Raw genomic sequence first — 15,178 nt, 5'->3', positions numbered from 1 at the left:
ACATAATTTGATTAAAATATTAATTATAAAAAATAATAAATAATATTCAATTATTATTTATTAAAATTAATAACATAGTAGGTGAGAATACTAATGATATATGTCTGTCTTTTTTAACGTGTGAGTATATTTATTTATTAAACCTTACTAACATTATTTCATAATTTCATAGAAAAATTAATTTAGATATATATGCTTAGTAGACCTTTCAGATAAGGCAAAAAATGAAGAATGACAATATTTTTATAATTATATTACATACAAAGAAGTTTTGGCACGTCCTTCTAAGTTAGATTCTTTTTTCTGAGAAAGTAAAGAAAGTAATGTGCCTAGTTGTATTGAGGTTAGGACTCACTTGTGTTTAAAAACAGAGCTCATTGAAGGGAGACATTAAGATTTGTAGTTATTATTACTTTTATATTATAAATTAGGATTTGTAGTTATTATATAGTTATATCATCAAAATAAGAAGGGTAATTCAAAATGACATGTAAGCAATTTTTTTGACATGACAACATTTTAGAGATATTTTAAGCTGATATGTTATCGTAATACAAAGTAGTTTGGATTTTATATTATAAATAAATAGAGAGAAGTTCTAGCACATCCTTCTAAGTTAGATTCTTTTTCTGAGAAAGTAAAGAAAGTAATATGCTCGGTTGGATCGAGGTTAGGACCGACTTGTATCTGAAAACAGAGCTCATTGAAGGGAGACATTAGAATTTGTAGTTATTATATAGTTATATCATCAAAATAAGAGGAGTAATTCAGAATGACACAAGCAATTTTATTGACATGACAACATTTTAGAGATATTTTAAGTTGACTTGTCAACGTAATACAAAATAATTTAGCTTTTATATTATAAATAGATAGTTACTTATAAAATAGTTTAAATTCAGAAAAGTAATTATACATGTTAAAGTGCCACAATTTTAATAAGAGTATATGAGTATCTTTAAATATAAGTTAGAAGTGTTTTTAAGAACATTTCTGCCAAATTTTTTTTTAAAATTTTGAAAAGAAACTTTGAAAAATCCTTTTAAATTCGTATCTAAACAGATTTTATATTTATGGTATAGAGAAAATTTTGTTAGGAAATCACATGCTAATAATAGTAGTGCCTTTACTTTTTAGGCATAATTAGATACACATTAATGCTGCAATGCTTTTTATTTTTAGGCACTAGATGAGTTGGAATCCATTCATTTTCCTCATATACTTGCTTATGAAAAGTTCATGCATAATGCTCTTAGAAGTTGTGATGAGAAGTTAATTTTAGTGCAACTTTTGGTAGCAGGGATCACAGTTTTGAGTGATTTTATTTGATACTTGATAATGCTGTTTGAAGCGAATCAATAAAAACAGAGCTTGCAAGAATTGGTGTCATGGAGGCCACATAACTTACTGTAGTTCAGTTACATTGTTAAAAATGTTGTTTCATTGTTTTATTTCGAATCTGAAACCTCCTTTTTTGTGTGTTCATTTGCATTACCAGAACTTTTGTTTGGTTTGTCTGAAACCCCCTGTTTTTGTGTGTTCATTTTCACTGGCTATAAATACATTTATCCTGTGATTTCACTTCATATAACCAACATTAATCCAATATTTTTCAACTTTCAAGCAGTGTTAACATTTTGGTTAGATGGAAGTGTCTCAAGTTGGACTCCACTGTCCTTTACTCTTGTTGCTGCCTTCTTTGCCTGAACAATGAAGACACTTGTCAATATTCTGAGTTGATAACATAATTAAAAGTCAGATTAGATAAACTTCTATAAAAACATTTATAGAAAAGAAAAGAAGAAGAAAAATTAATTAGTGCTAATACACTAGTTAAACTGTATGAAGTGACAAATGTTAATACACATAAGAGTTTTGTTCAAATGATTTTTTCTTCTTATTTTTTTTCTTTTAAAAATATTTTTGAAAAAGTTTACACAAATAAATCTTACGTTAAAGATACAAAACTTACTTCATTCTCCCAATTGGCACGTAAGGTGACAACAAGAAATTACACAACTTGCACAATAAGTGCTAATAGGATCCCTAAAAGTAGCCCTTGTACTTGTCAAGAATCAAAATAATCACTCGCTTCAGTTTAACAAGTTCAATTTTATGCAAGTTACGAACAAACAATAATAATAGCTACAAATTTATAAGAATTTTTGAGGATTTTTTTTAATTAAAAAAACTCGTTATTTTCTGAGAAAAACTCTTATAGATTTGCATCCTAACATACTAACTCAGATCAATTACATGACATCATTTACCTCGGCTAAAAGCCAATTTTTCAAAGATATTTTTTGTTGTTAGATTTCTTTTTTACTAATAATTAAATGGTTAGATCTTACCTATCCTTTCATGTGGAAGACAAAAGTTGTCACAATAGAAAAAGGAAGGCCCAAAATATAATAAGATCCTAGATTGAATAATGCACCAAGTTTTTGCCAACCACATCCTCTGGCAATGCCTGTTCATTAAAGACTTTTGTCACCAAAATAAATAATATTATAAAAAAATTAATAACAGAAACTAAAAAAAATTGAAAGTATAAAAATTAAAAATATTTATCTTAAACTTTATAGACTAAAAAAGATTTAAAAAATTAAGTATAGGAACTAAAAATATTTATTTTAAATGATAAAAAATTAAAAGATAAAGTAAATAAAAGTATTAGAGTTAAAAAGCATTTTAATAAAAAAATATATATATACCTCAAACAAATTTTTAAAAAAAACTTATCATTAAAAATATCTATATCTATAAATATTACTTGCAAAAATAATCTCTCTCGGGAGAGAAAGAAAGATTTCGACTGTACAGTGTATAAATAAAACTGTTATGTTATTTACAATATTGTTTTTACTTTATAGAAATTTCAAATTAATAAATAAATTTATTTTATTTGATTTTGATATAATATAATATTGAATTATTTTATACAATGTTAATTCATTATTATAATTTTTAACTTCATAAATTATTATCCATTATCCACTAGTATAAATAGTAAATAGATTAAAAAAATATATTCAGATGTACCATCCCTAATTTTAGGTTTGTCTATTTGAAAAATTCTTATTTTAAACTATGTAATAGTAAAGAAGGGGGGAAAATAGAGTTGAAGAAAAAACTAAGTGACACTTACAAATAGAAAAGTAAGATTTTTCTCAACGATAAAATAAAATATAAAAGTAAGAATGGAAAAAAAAAATAGAGTTGGAAGAGTAGCTACAAATAATGCATTTAATGTACAATAAAAGATGTTAGTATTGTGTGTTTTTAATAAAATAAAAAAAATTGAAAAGAAGAAATGACAGTGAAAATCGGAAGTTATACATAAAGTTGCGTATGTGACGAAATTAGTCTAACAAAAAAAAATGTAAAAACACTCTGTATTTTATATTTAATTTATTATTATAAATAAAATGTTATATAGATGTAACAAATTCACGACGACAAGTTCATATAGTATATAATAAACAAAAGTTCTCTCTAGATCAAGGATGATGTAATATTTACTCCTTTGATAGTTAACTAGACATGTGCTCGCGTTATGCGATTTATTGAACCTTCATATTTTTTTATATAATATTTTAATATATGTAAATTAAAATTTTGTAATATAATAACTGTTACTTTGGAATATTAAGATATGAAATAAATATGCGATAATTATTATATTTTTTTATTAATTATATTAAATAGATTAATGTGATTTAATAAAAAATGACAGCAAATTATGGAATATATTTTTTTTATAAAATTCACAATGAAATTGAAAATGTTTGGAGGTGGAAATGAAAGAACGTCTATAATACTTGGATTGAATTAGATACAATTTGAAGAGTTTTATAGGTTTATTGATCGGGACTTTTAAAGTTTCAAAAAATTGAGGATACAGATCAAAAAATTAAATTTCACTTATTTGTAAAAACATATCAATTATTAAAATCCTCAACAAATGAAAAAGATATTGTATATAAATCGTCTACATATTTGGCTGAATTATATATATTTGCAGGATTAATTTGGAAAAATAGTAGAGACATATAAGAACAAACTATTTTTGTTGGAAACATTCCTCTAATTCTCTAGGAACTTCTATAATGAATGAAATATACAGAATTGTAATCAATCAAATATTTTAAAGCCCCCACCAAAATGGAATGTCGATTGTTGTGGACTAACCATTTTAAGTCGTTAAGTTTTCTTTTTTGGGCTAGTATAATTGCATATAATCATAATTAAGAGACATAATTTGATTAAAATGTCAATTATAGAAAATAATAAATAATATTCAATTATTATTTATTAAAATTAATAACATAGTAGGTGAGAATACCAATGACACATGTCTGTCTTTATTAATGTGTGAGTATATTTATTTATTAAACCGTACTAACATTATTTCATAATTTCATAGAAAAATTAATTTAGATATGTATGCTTAGCAGACCTTTTATATAAGGAAAAAATGAAGAATGATAATATTTTTATAATTATATTACATACAGAGAAGTTTTGGCACATCCTTCTTGTAACGACCCGCCACGGTCTCTACACTTAGTGGAATCGCACTACAACTAGTTAACTAAGAGAATATTAAACTGGATAACACATACATACAGGCATAAATATAAAGATCGAAATAATTAAGTTTCTGTATATAAAATATAGCACCATATATATACAGTCATCCCAAAATATTCCTTAGTGCCGGTCAAGCACTGACAAAAAAAATGTTACCCAGAATGGTAACTAAAAACACGAGACTCAGCTCCTCGTCTCACAACGATCATCTCTACTCCCAAGCTATCCCTGACCTGCTCCCATACCAAGTATGATCATCGCAGTTCCACCACATGGAAAACAGAAGGGTAAGCTAGAATTCAAAGATCAATAATACAAGTACAGAATAAAAATTCTATACTACACATGCATCCCAAATCCTGTCCCTAAGGAACCTTTCATCTCAATCAATCATTCATTCACCAAACATGAAGTCAAACACCACACTTCATCATATTAATAATCATGCAATGAATGCAACTCATGACAGGTATGCATACATATCAATCATCTAATGCGTCGTCACGCATACACCTAGGAGATCTCCATAACAATAGAGCTGTATAAGTGACATTCCATCCTACCGAAACCACCCCAACCGTTTTCACGCCCAAAGCGCCCGCTCGGTCACAGCTAAACAGGATATAATCCTCCCTCGGGTTTACTCAAATGATGTCACTTACACACTTGGAAGTCCAGATCCACCGTCAGGTATAGCACAGCTGGGTACGGGCTTACCACGACCTTGGCATGCATTAACCAAGTCAATAGTGGAGTTCGCCCACCGACTATCCGCAAGGATCCACGCACCTTCCCGAGTACTTGGTTAAGGGAATAACCCTCGACCTCATACCCCGCTCCAACACTAGCTAAGGACTTAGAGGAGACTCACCCAACCTAGTGGCCTATCTGAGCACCACTCTCCCAAATCCAGTGGCCTCCCAGAGCACCACTCTCATATATCAGTGGCCTATCCAAGCACCACTCTCAAGAGACTCTATATGAGCTCTTCTAGTTCGAAAATATTTTTCCTCTCCTCAAGTCCTAGGCTAGACTCATACCATAGGCATCACATGCAATCATGCATCATACATCATAATGGTCTGCCCACCATCATGATCAACAACCATACACATGTCATAAGACATCACATGCAATAATGCATCATACATCATAAATGGTCTACCTACCATTATGATCAATACATACCATATGAACGTATCATATTCAAACATTCATATATATCATCACAAAGCATACATATGAATCACACCTCACCATACATCATATATCATACATACATGATCTAAAACTTCAACTTTAAACATGCATAAGCATCAATTCATTCATAAATATATTCAAGCACAGTGCCGTCAACTCGCGCCTGGCCTAACACCAACCCAAGAGCTCTAAGCTCTTCCACGCCTGACACGCTCAACCTGCGCCCGGCCTAAAACTATTCAGAGAGTTCAAAACTCTCATCCAAACTAACAAATTCAGCCACATGCAAACAATCTAGCTTCCCTTACCTGAAGATTGGCTCAAATAGCCAAAGACTGAACAAAAGTAGAATTTCCCCTCGAGGCTCAACTCGAAACTTCAATCCTCCCAAAACAAGCTTTCTAATCTGAATTTCAAGAAAAGACAGAAGGAGTTATTGATCTAGAGGAGAAAAGGAGTTAAACAGAGAAATTTGGGAGAGAAAGGAGCTCACTGACCCAGAGACCTTCTCTCTAAAACTTCTCTCTAGAACCAGAACTCCTCACGGCCCCCCCTCACCCCTATTTATAGGCAATCCGGAGTGGCCAGAACGGCCCGTACCGATACCGGAACGGCCCGTTCTGAACTCCCAGATCACGCACAAAATCCACGCCCAGAACGGCCCGTTCTGAAAACAGAACGGCCCGTTCCGGGACTCATCCGGAACGGCCCGTTCTCCCTCAGGAACAGCTCGTTCTCCCTCCGGAACGGCCCATTCTCCCCCCGGAACGACCCGTTCTCCTTCCTAGAACGCCCGTTCTCCTTGCCGGAACGGCCCGTTCTCAACTACAAAATGTAGTTCAATTCAGTAGTGTGGAACGGCCCGTTCCAGTTTGGGAACGGCCCGTTCTGGGCTACTGAATCAGCCTCTTTTTTTTTTTTTTTTTTTTTTTACAATGTTACACTTCTAAGTAGATTTTTTTTTCCTGAGAAAGTAAAGAAAGTAATGTGCCTGATTGGATCAAGGTTGGGACTGACTTGTGTCTAAAAAAAAAAGCTCGTTGAAGGGTAACATTAAGATTTGTAGTTATTATGACTTTTATATTATAAATTAAGATTTGTAATTATTATGTAGTTATATCATCAAAATAAGAAGGGTAATTCAGAATGACACGTAAGCAATTTTGTTGACATGACAACATTTTAGAGATATTTTAAGCTAACATGTTAACGTAATACAAAGTAACTTGACTTTTATATTATAACTAAATAGAGAGAAGTTCTAGCACATCCTTCTAAGTTGAATTCTTTTTCTAAGAAAGTAATATGTCCGGTTGGATCGAGGTTGGGACTGACTTGTGTCTGAAAACAGAGCTCATTGAAGGTAGACATTAAGATTTGTAATTATTATGGCTTTTGTATCATAAATTAGGATTTGTAGTTATTATATAGTTATATCATCAAAATAAGAGGGGTAATTCAAAATGACACAAGCAATTTTGTTAACATGACAACATTTTAAAGATATTTTAAACTGACGTGTCAACATAATATAAAATAATTTAATTTTTATATTATAAATAGATAAATAAATATTTATAAAATAGTAATCTTTCGAGTGCCACAATTTTAGTAAGAGTGTATGAGTACCTTTATATATAAGTTAAAAGTGTTTTTAAGAACATTTCTACCAAAAAAAAATAATTTAACTTTTGAAAAGAAACTTTGAAAAATCCTTTTAAATTCGTATCTAAACAGATTTTATATTTATGGTATAGAGAAAATTTTGTTAGGAAATCACATGCTAATAATAGTAGTGCCTTTACTTTTTAGGCATAATTAGATACACATTAATGTTGCAGTGCTTTTTATTTTTAGGCACTAGATGAGTTGGAATCTATTCATTTTCCTCATATACTTGCTTTTGAAAAGTTCAGTAATATTTTAATTTTTAACTATTTTGTTCAGGTTGTCATGCATAATGTTCTTAGAAGTTGTGATGAGAAGTTAATTTTAGTGCAACTTTTGGTACCAGGAATCACAGTTTTTAGTGATTTTATTCAATACCTGATAATGCTATTTGAAGCGAATCAATAAAGACATAGCTTGCAAGAATTGGTGTAATGGAGGCCACATAACTTACTACTTAGGTACATTGATAAAAATATGGCCCCAAATGTTCCTTGTTAGTATGACAAGAGTAAATCCAAAAGCCCCAACCATGATAATGTGTTTACAAATTTAAGAAATTTTAAATTTTTTGTATTTGAATTACTTTTTTTATTTCAATTTCTATAATTCTTAAAATAATTTATTTGGATAAATTAATTCAAATTTCTTAAATTTTAAATTATTAGTTTGGATATAATAATTTGATTCATTGATTTTAAAAATATAATTGTATGTTTAGATTTTTAAATTAAATTTTATAAAAATAAATATTAGTCAATTTTTAAATATTTAATAATTTTAAAAATTAATATTAGATAATATTTAATAATTTTAAAAATATTTTTGAATATTCAATAATAAAAAAATGAAGAGATAAGAGATTAGATAAAATATATAAGTGAAATAAGAAAAATATGAAGAATTTTAAATTTTTACTTTTTGGGGAAATTTTGAAATTCTATTATTTCAAAGAATTTTACAAATGCTTGTATTTCAAATTATTTGTAAATTCTTCATCCAAACGAAGTATTTCATCTCAAATAATTTGTAATTCTTCAAATAAATGAATTACTTCATTTAAATTCTTCATCCAAACAAACTCTAAAAGAAATTAATAAGGTGACTTTAACAGCTAAATAAGCAGTTTTTGGACAGCCAGCACCTAGTTCATTTGAGATCCTTGTACTGTTTAGAGTAAATGTTGGGATACAAACAAGTCTCACATTGATAAAATAAGAGAAAAAATAACAAACTTATAAAATATATTCATACTCCAATAATATATAGGCCTTTTGGGTGATGACCAAAAACAAAATCGTGAGGACTTAGGCTCAAAACAGACAATATCTCATCATTGTAAAATATGTTTATGTAATAATCTTATAAAAAATAACTCTCATAAAATATCTCCTAAACATATAAAATGTAATTAGACTTGGTAAACCAACAATAACGTATGCAACATGAGATTGCAATATTTATCTTTTGATAATAGAGTTAGCCAGTTATTTTTTTTTTCTTCATGGTTGAAATAGAAAACGCATTTGGAGTTCATTATTACTCTTCATGAAACATAAACATACTTTTGTTTTTAATAATAGACTATATAATCAGCACAGTTAGCATCAAAGACTAACCTTGCAGCAGCACTGATCCCAAAGGGTATCATCCAAAACAGAGTAGTTGTATTGAAGCTGGGGATGAGAAAAGTGCAATTGGTCATTGATAACAATGCTGGAAAACCCTGTATCCAAAAAAGAAAGGTCAATGTATTGGCAAGCCATGTAAAATCTTGATTATACAATGAAATAGCCCCAATGACTTTAACCGAAAAATTTAAGTACATGTTTTGATAAACTTCTCTAAAAATATTTAGAGGAGAAAAAAATAAGAAAAAAATAAAATAATTTTATTAACTAAAATTAATTTATACATAAATTAAAAAATAAGTTTATGAAGAAGTTAATATGAGATATGAAAAATCTTCTATAAATTAGCTAACTTCACATTTTCTTCTCATATAAGTACTTAAGAAGAAATTTAGCCTAAGTAACTAATCATATAGGAAATACCGAAGTTTGCAATTTTGGATTAGGAAGAGCACCAGAAAGGAGCACAATTAGCTGAAATGTCCATTTTTTAGGCTGTAACAGGGTAGTAGCAGAGAGCAGCAATTTATTAGATCATTGTTTATTCACACTATGAGTCACAAGGAATAGAAATGATTTTTCTCAAGGCATGTATTTGATCATGGAGACAAATTTTAATTAGTTTAGGAAAAAACTTCCAGTACTCAGAAGTACTACATACTCCTTTGGTATGTTAGATATTTTCCTATTTCATTTATTTTTTAGATAAAAATGAAAGAAAAATCTCAAATTATGAGTAGTAAGTAACTATCAAAAGCCTAGATACTTCAGGATTACTGAAAATTTGGCCAATTTTGGTTCAGTAACAATGTTTATCATACCAGACCATAAGTGCTGAAGAAAAAACAAGCCCGAGAAACTGAGGGATGTTGTGGAAGGATTCCCTTGAGAAACCAGTCCAAGTGCTTTTGCAGGAAGAGGAGAACCAGATGTAGAGCGCTAGTAACACTGTGTTAAGCCAATTTGAAATGAAAAATGCAGTGGCAGCTCCCTTAATGCAAACCCTAACTTTTAGGGCCAAAATTCAACAGAGAAAGACATGTGCTAAGGCAGTGAATCCTGACGCCACCACCATAGGAAGAACAGAACAATGTTCTGGGTTTGTAGGAATTTAACAAAATACTTAAGAGTATCTACAATGGGGAGTTATTTATCATTTTAAATGGGTCTCACTGTGTCACGTCACTCATAAGTAATTCATATTATATTTTTACAATTTTTGCTCTAATGAAAATTGTTTGTAAGTACCCGTACTTTTTTACAACTCATACTATACTTTTTGACAACTCACACTACACTTTATGATACATTTTTAAAAAATTAATTATTATGGATAATATATAAATATGAATAATAAACAAAAGAAATTAAATACCACTAGACTTCAATAGATTCCTAAAAAAAATCTTAATTGTCTTAATTGAATAACATCAAATTTTGACAAATCGCTTAAAAAAATTTATTATCTTGATTGAATATTACATAACTTTTTTATTTTTAATAATTTTTTGATTGGATACTACAAAACTTTTTGATAATAAAAAATCTTTTAAAATCTACTCAAATCCTAATTCAATATTTTATTCCCATTAATCAACTTAAAACGCAGGTTCCAAATCTCGCCATCTAATCTCAGTAGTTATATATATTCTAATTGTGTGTGTACCAGGAGGATTGAGAACAATCACGTGGCACGCCACGTGTCGGTCATTTCGGCACCCAAAACGATTGAGACTACGTGTGGTGATCAGCCACGGTTGTCTCGGATATCTCGGTCGCCGATACGGTCGACGCTACAAGACCTATACACCCGAGATCTTCGACCTCGATCATACCAGTAGCCAAAACGACCGAAATAGACTTATTGCAATTACTGAGAGTAAATCGGTCCGGCTGATGGCCGAGACCTAAAAGCTCACTAATCCTAATTGATAAAAACGTATCAGCCCGACTAGTGGTTGAGCCCGAAAAATGATATCGTTTGATATACATACTTAGGTTCATCGGATGACTCACGTCTCTCAGTTCGGTGATGGGCCGAGAGGACCAATACCATATTTGGAACAATAATTATGATCAACAAGGACAGACACGAGATTAAGGAGGTAATCAGTCATTAAGCATTGTATTACCTAATTTGGCAAAACACAGAGGAGGCCCACCACACGCAGGACCCATTTACGTCAGTATAAATAGTTCACATCTCGAGGTAAATTCACTGTTCATTTATTATTATCAACATTTGTGTTTATCCTGACTTGAGCGTCGAAGTACCTTTTGCAAGTACTTTCCCCACCAGAATATTTGATCAGAACTCTCGTTCGACCTTCAAATAACCAAAAAATTACGAGTGTGTCCTTAGATAAGTACAATGTGGAACAATGACTGGGGTTCATAAAAATGTTTAGGCTTTAGAAAAGGAAACATCATTGGAAGATTTGGAATGAGATTTGTTTTTATTAAAAAAACCTATTTGCACACTAAAATTATTCTGTTAGATTTTTTTTTCGTCACATCAGCAACCTCACATATGCATAACTTCCAATTTTTACTATCTTTACATATTTTCAATTTTACTATTTTTTTAATAAAAAAAACACTAGTTAGTAAGGTCTTTTGTTATACATTGAAAGATTTACTCTTCTCATTTTGGGGTTCTCACTAAATGTCAATCTTATCAAATATGGATGTGTCTTCAACTTGTGGGTGAAAATAGTATTAAAAAAAATTTAAATTCTACATCAATTAAAATTAAGATAATTAAAAAATATATAAATAAAAAGTAAAATAAAATTGAGTGTATACTCAATTTTCACTATATAAGAAATTCAAGGTAAAATTCATAATAAAAATAATTTATTCTCATTTGCGATACACATTTCTGACAACACAATAATCCTTGTATTTGTATAAGATAAAGAGTAAGGGTGATTAAAATAATGAGCTATAAAAAAATTATCCATAACCATAATTAATTAGTTTTGCAATAATCAATTATTTAAAAATGATTATAAAAATTAATCAGATATATATTAAGCGGTTATTAACTATAATATTTTTTTATATAATTGTGTTAGTTTATCATAACCATTTTTAACTTTTTTAAACCCTAAACCATTTTTAACTTTTAAAAACTGATTATATATCATAACCAGTTATTTAACCGGTTATAACCAAAACTAAATTTAAATTTTTTTTAAAAATTAACTTTTAAAATTAATGAAGATCATAAAGTTTTATTTCATTTAATTGAAATTTATAATAAATACTTTTCAATATATAAATCATATCAATTGAAAATAATATTAAATAAATATTTTTATATAATTATAAAAAATATTTTAATTATTAATAATTTATTTAAAAAATATTGAGATTTAATTTAGAAAAAATAATAGAGTTTAAAACAAAATTCTCAAAAAGTTTCTTAAAGAAAAATAGCTTAATTTTTTTAAATTGAAGAGTAGTTTTTATTCAAAATAATTATTTTAATCTATAATAAAGACAATATGTCTTTTTAATGTACCCATTGACCGATTAACCTTTAACTTTCAAAATATTATTTTCTCTTCCATATATTTTTATTTAATTTTTATTCTTTCTTTTTCACTTTTTTGTAATTTTACTTTTTAAATATTTTATATCTATTAAATAACCACTCAAAACTGCTTACATTCCCTAATTATTAATTACTCACACATATTTCACATTAATTAATTTTATTATGTATTTTATTTTTTATATTTTACATAAAATATACAAAGATATGAAATAGTATTTTATATAATAAAAATCGTTAAAACATAAAACAAAAAAAAATTTAAAAGTGTATTAAATATAAACTATTCTTTTATTTTTTTTTTCTTTCAAAACCAATTATATATCTAGTTTTAAAATATAACCGATTATTAAAAATTTAAAATCCACTATCCAAGATCATAACTGGTTATGATTAAATTATAATGATTATATATAAATATGATTATTAAATAATTTTGATTAAATTATTTAAATAACCTGAGCATGAGCTGCATGAATATATGCAAGTATTATCCATTAACCGGTTCAATTAAATGCATTCAACGGTCAAAGTTTTTACCTCTTAATTACTTTATTTAATTAATATCTATCAGGGTAGCTTATGATGTACTCCTACAGTTTCATTTCTATTGTTTAATAATAAAAACTTTTGAACATTCTTCATAGACATTAGGCGACAAACCTTTTCCGACACTTGGTAAGTCAAATCTATGACATAAATTCCGAAAAATAATATCAAAATGATTTAAATATGTTTTTAATTTTAAAAATTTAAGATAAATTTATTTTTTCTCTCTTAAATTCTAAAATTATTATTTTTAATCCTATAACTTTTATAAATCTCATTTTAGTCATTCATATACTAATAATATATTTAAAACTGATAACACTTATGCATCATTAATAAGATTTAATATGATATTTTTATTTATAGAAATAATACTAAGTAAATTTTATGTCACATTATTTCATAAATTCCTTAACAAAATTTAAATATAAAGATTAAAATAAATTTTTTTTAAAATTATAGAGATTAAAAAGATCCATTTTAAATTTGAGATACTAAAAACAAATTTACTTTAAATTTAAAAAGATTAAAATTATTTTTAAGTCCATCAAAATTTATTCATATTTCAACCAATACAGAGACCAAAGTTAGATCATACATGTTTAATTTTTTTTTTCATGAGAAATGCTAATATATACTTATAAATTCTTTATACACTTTTTATTTGATATTATAAATTTTTGGTAAATCTTATTTTCTACTTAATGTATACTATTAATAAATTTTAAATAATAGTAAAAATAATATGTTTAAGAATGGAAATAGATTCGACTATGCAAGACTTACTTAAATATATTTTTCTTATTTAAAAATATTTAAGGCTCAAGCCTAACTTGTTACTAGTCTAACCTTTTATTTTATTTTTTAAGTTTGACTTCATTCATTAATTAGTCCTCCATCTTTTTATATAATATAATCATATTTTTAAAGTTAGATATAACTTAGTGACGAAGTATTTAAATGTTTATTTTGTAATAAGAATCTAAATAAGACATAAGTTTATTCTTTAATAATTTTTTTTCTTTAATAAGTTCATAGGCTTAACTTTATGTATGTTATGATTAGTATTTAAAAAAAAACGTAAATATGATTTTAATGCATTATAAAAAAATAATATAATAATAGTACCCATCAAACTTTAACATTTATATTTATGATAAGTGCTATGATTTCATGAAGTTTATGGCCTAGTTTGAAGCACTTATATTAATTTTCCTTGCTTTAGACCTTGTTTTTAACTCAAAACATATATAAATTATTAAGTGATCACATTTTGTCTTTGAATCATGTTTTTAGGTAAATTACAAGTTTTTGGTTATTGTTTTGTAGTTTAGGAGAAAGCTAGGAAAGAAGGAAGGAAGTCAAGCACAAAGTGGTGAATTTGAAATTGAAAGAATTTGTGGTTAAGTCCCCAGGCTAAGCCCCAGATCCAGGCTTAGCCTCAGCTTGGCAGAGAGTCCCTGGAACAAAAATTCAATTCTCACGCTGAGCGTGGAACTGAGGTTGAGCGTGGGAGTCCCAAAACCTCATTTCTCTCCATATCTATCCTCAAGCTTAGCGTGGCTTCTCACGCTTAGCGTGGATTGTGCTAACATGTCATTATTCACATAAGACAAAAGCTTTTATGACCTAAAAGTGAGATTTTCGAGGAAAGAAGCAAGGAGGATCATTCTTGGAGTGTGTGTGGCGGCTGGAGAGCTCTGGAACCTTCAAGATCAAGCTTCTTCCTTTCTTCATCATTTGTAGAGTTCTACATGTCTATGTATAGCTAAACTCACCCTTATTGGGGTTTGATGTAACTAAACCCATTCTCATGTGTAAACTCTAAGCTATCAATCTAAGTTGCTATTCAGTTTTATTGCTCTTTTTCTGTGCATAATGCTTGTTATGACTTGATCACCCTTAACTTGAACTTAAGGTTTTTAAGAGATTGAGAAATGATTTTAAACCTTTGACTTGAAATAGAGCAGCTAATGGT

General features: G+C 28.4%; 1 long non-coding RNA gene across 1 annotated transcript; it reads right to left on the bottom strand.

Annotated features, from left to right (window-relative positions):
* Positions 1–2,231: 2,231 nt before the first annotated feature.
* On the bottom strand, positions 2,232–6,534 carry LOC145956991 (uncharacterized). The gene is made up of 3 exons (XR_014433449.1): positions 6,291–6,534; positions 6,102–6,199; positions 2,232–4,826 (listed from the first exon to the last, which is right to left on the bottom strand). It is a non-coding gene; the product is annotated as an uncharacterized LOC145956991 (long non-coding RNA).
* Positions 6,535–15,178: the final 8,644 nt, after the last annotated feature.

The sequence above is a fragment of the Cajanus cajan genome, chromosome 1 (genome assembly GCF_000230855.2).
Source record: "Cajanus cajan strain Asha chromosome 1, NIPB_CcT2T_4, whole genome shotgun sequence".
In the NCBI taxonomy this organism is placed as follows: Eukaryota; Viridiplantae; Streptophyta; class Magnoliopsida; order Fabales; family Fabaceae; genus Cajanus; species Cajanus cajan.
Note: the sequence above shows the minus strand (reverse complement) of the source record. Positions and strands in the feature narration are given on the sequence as shown.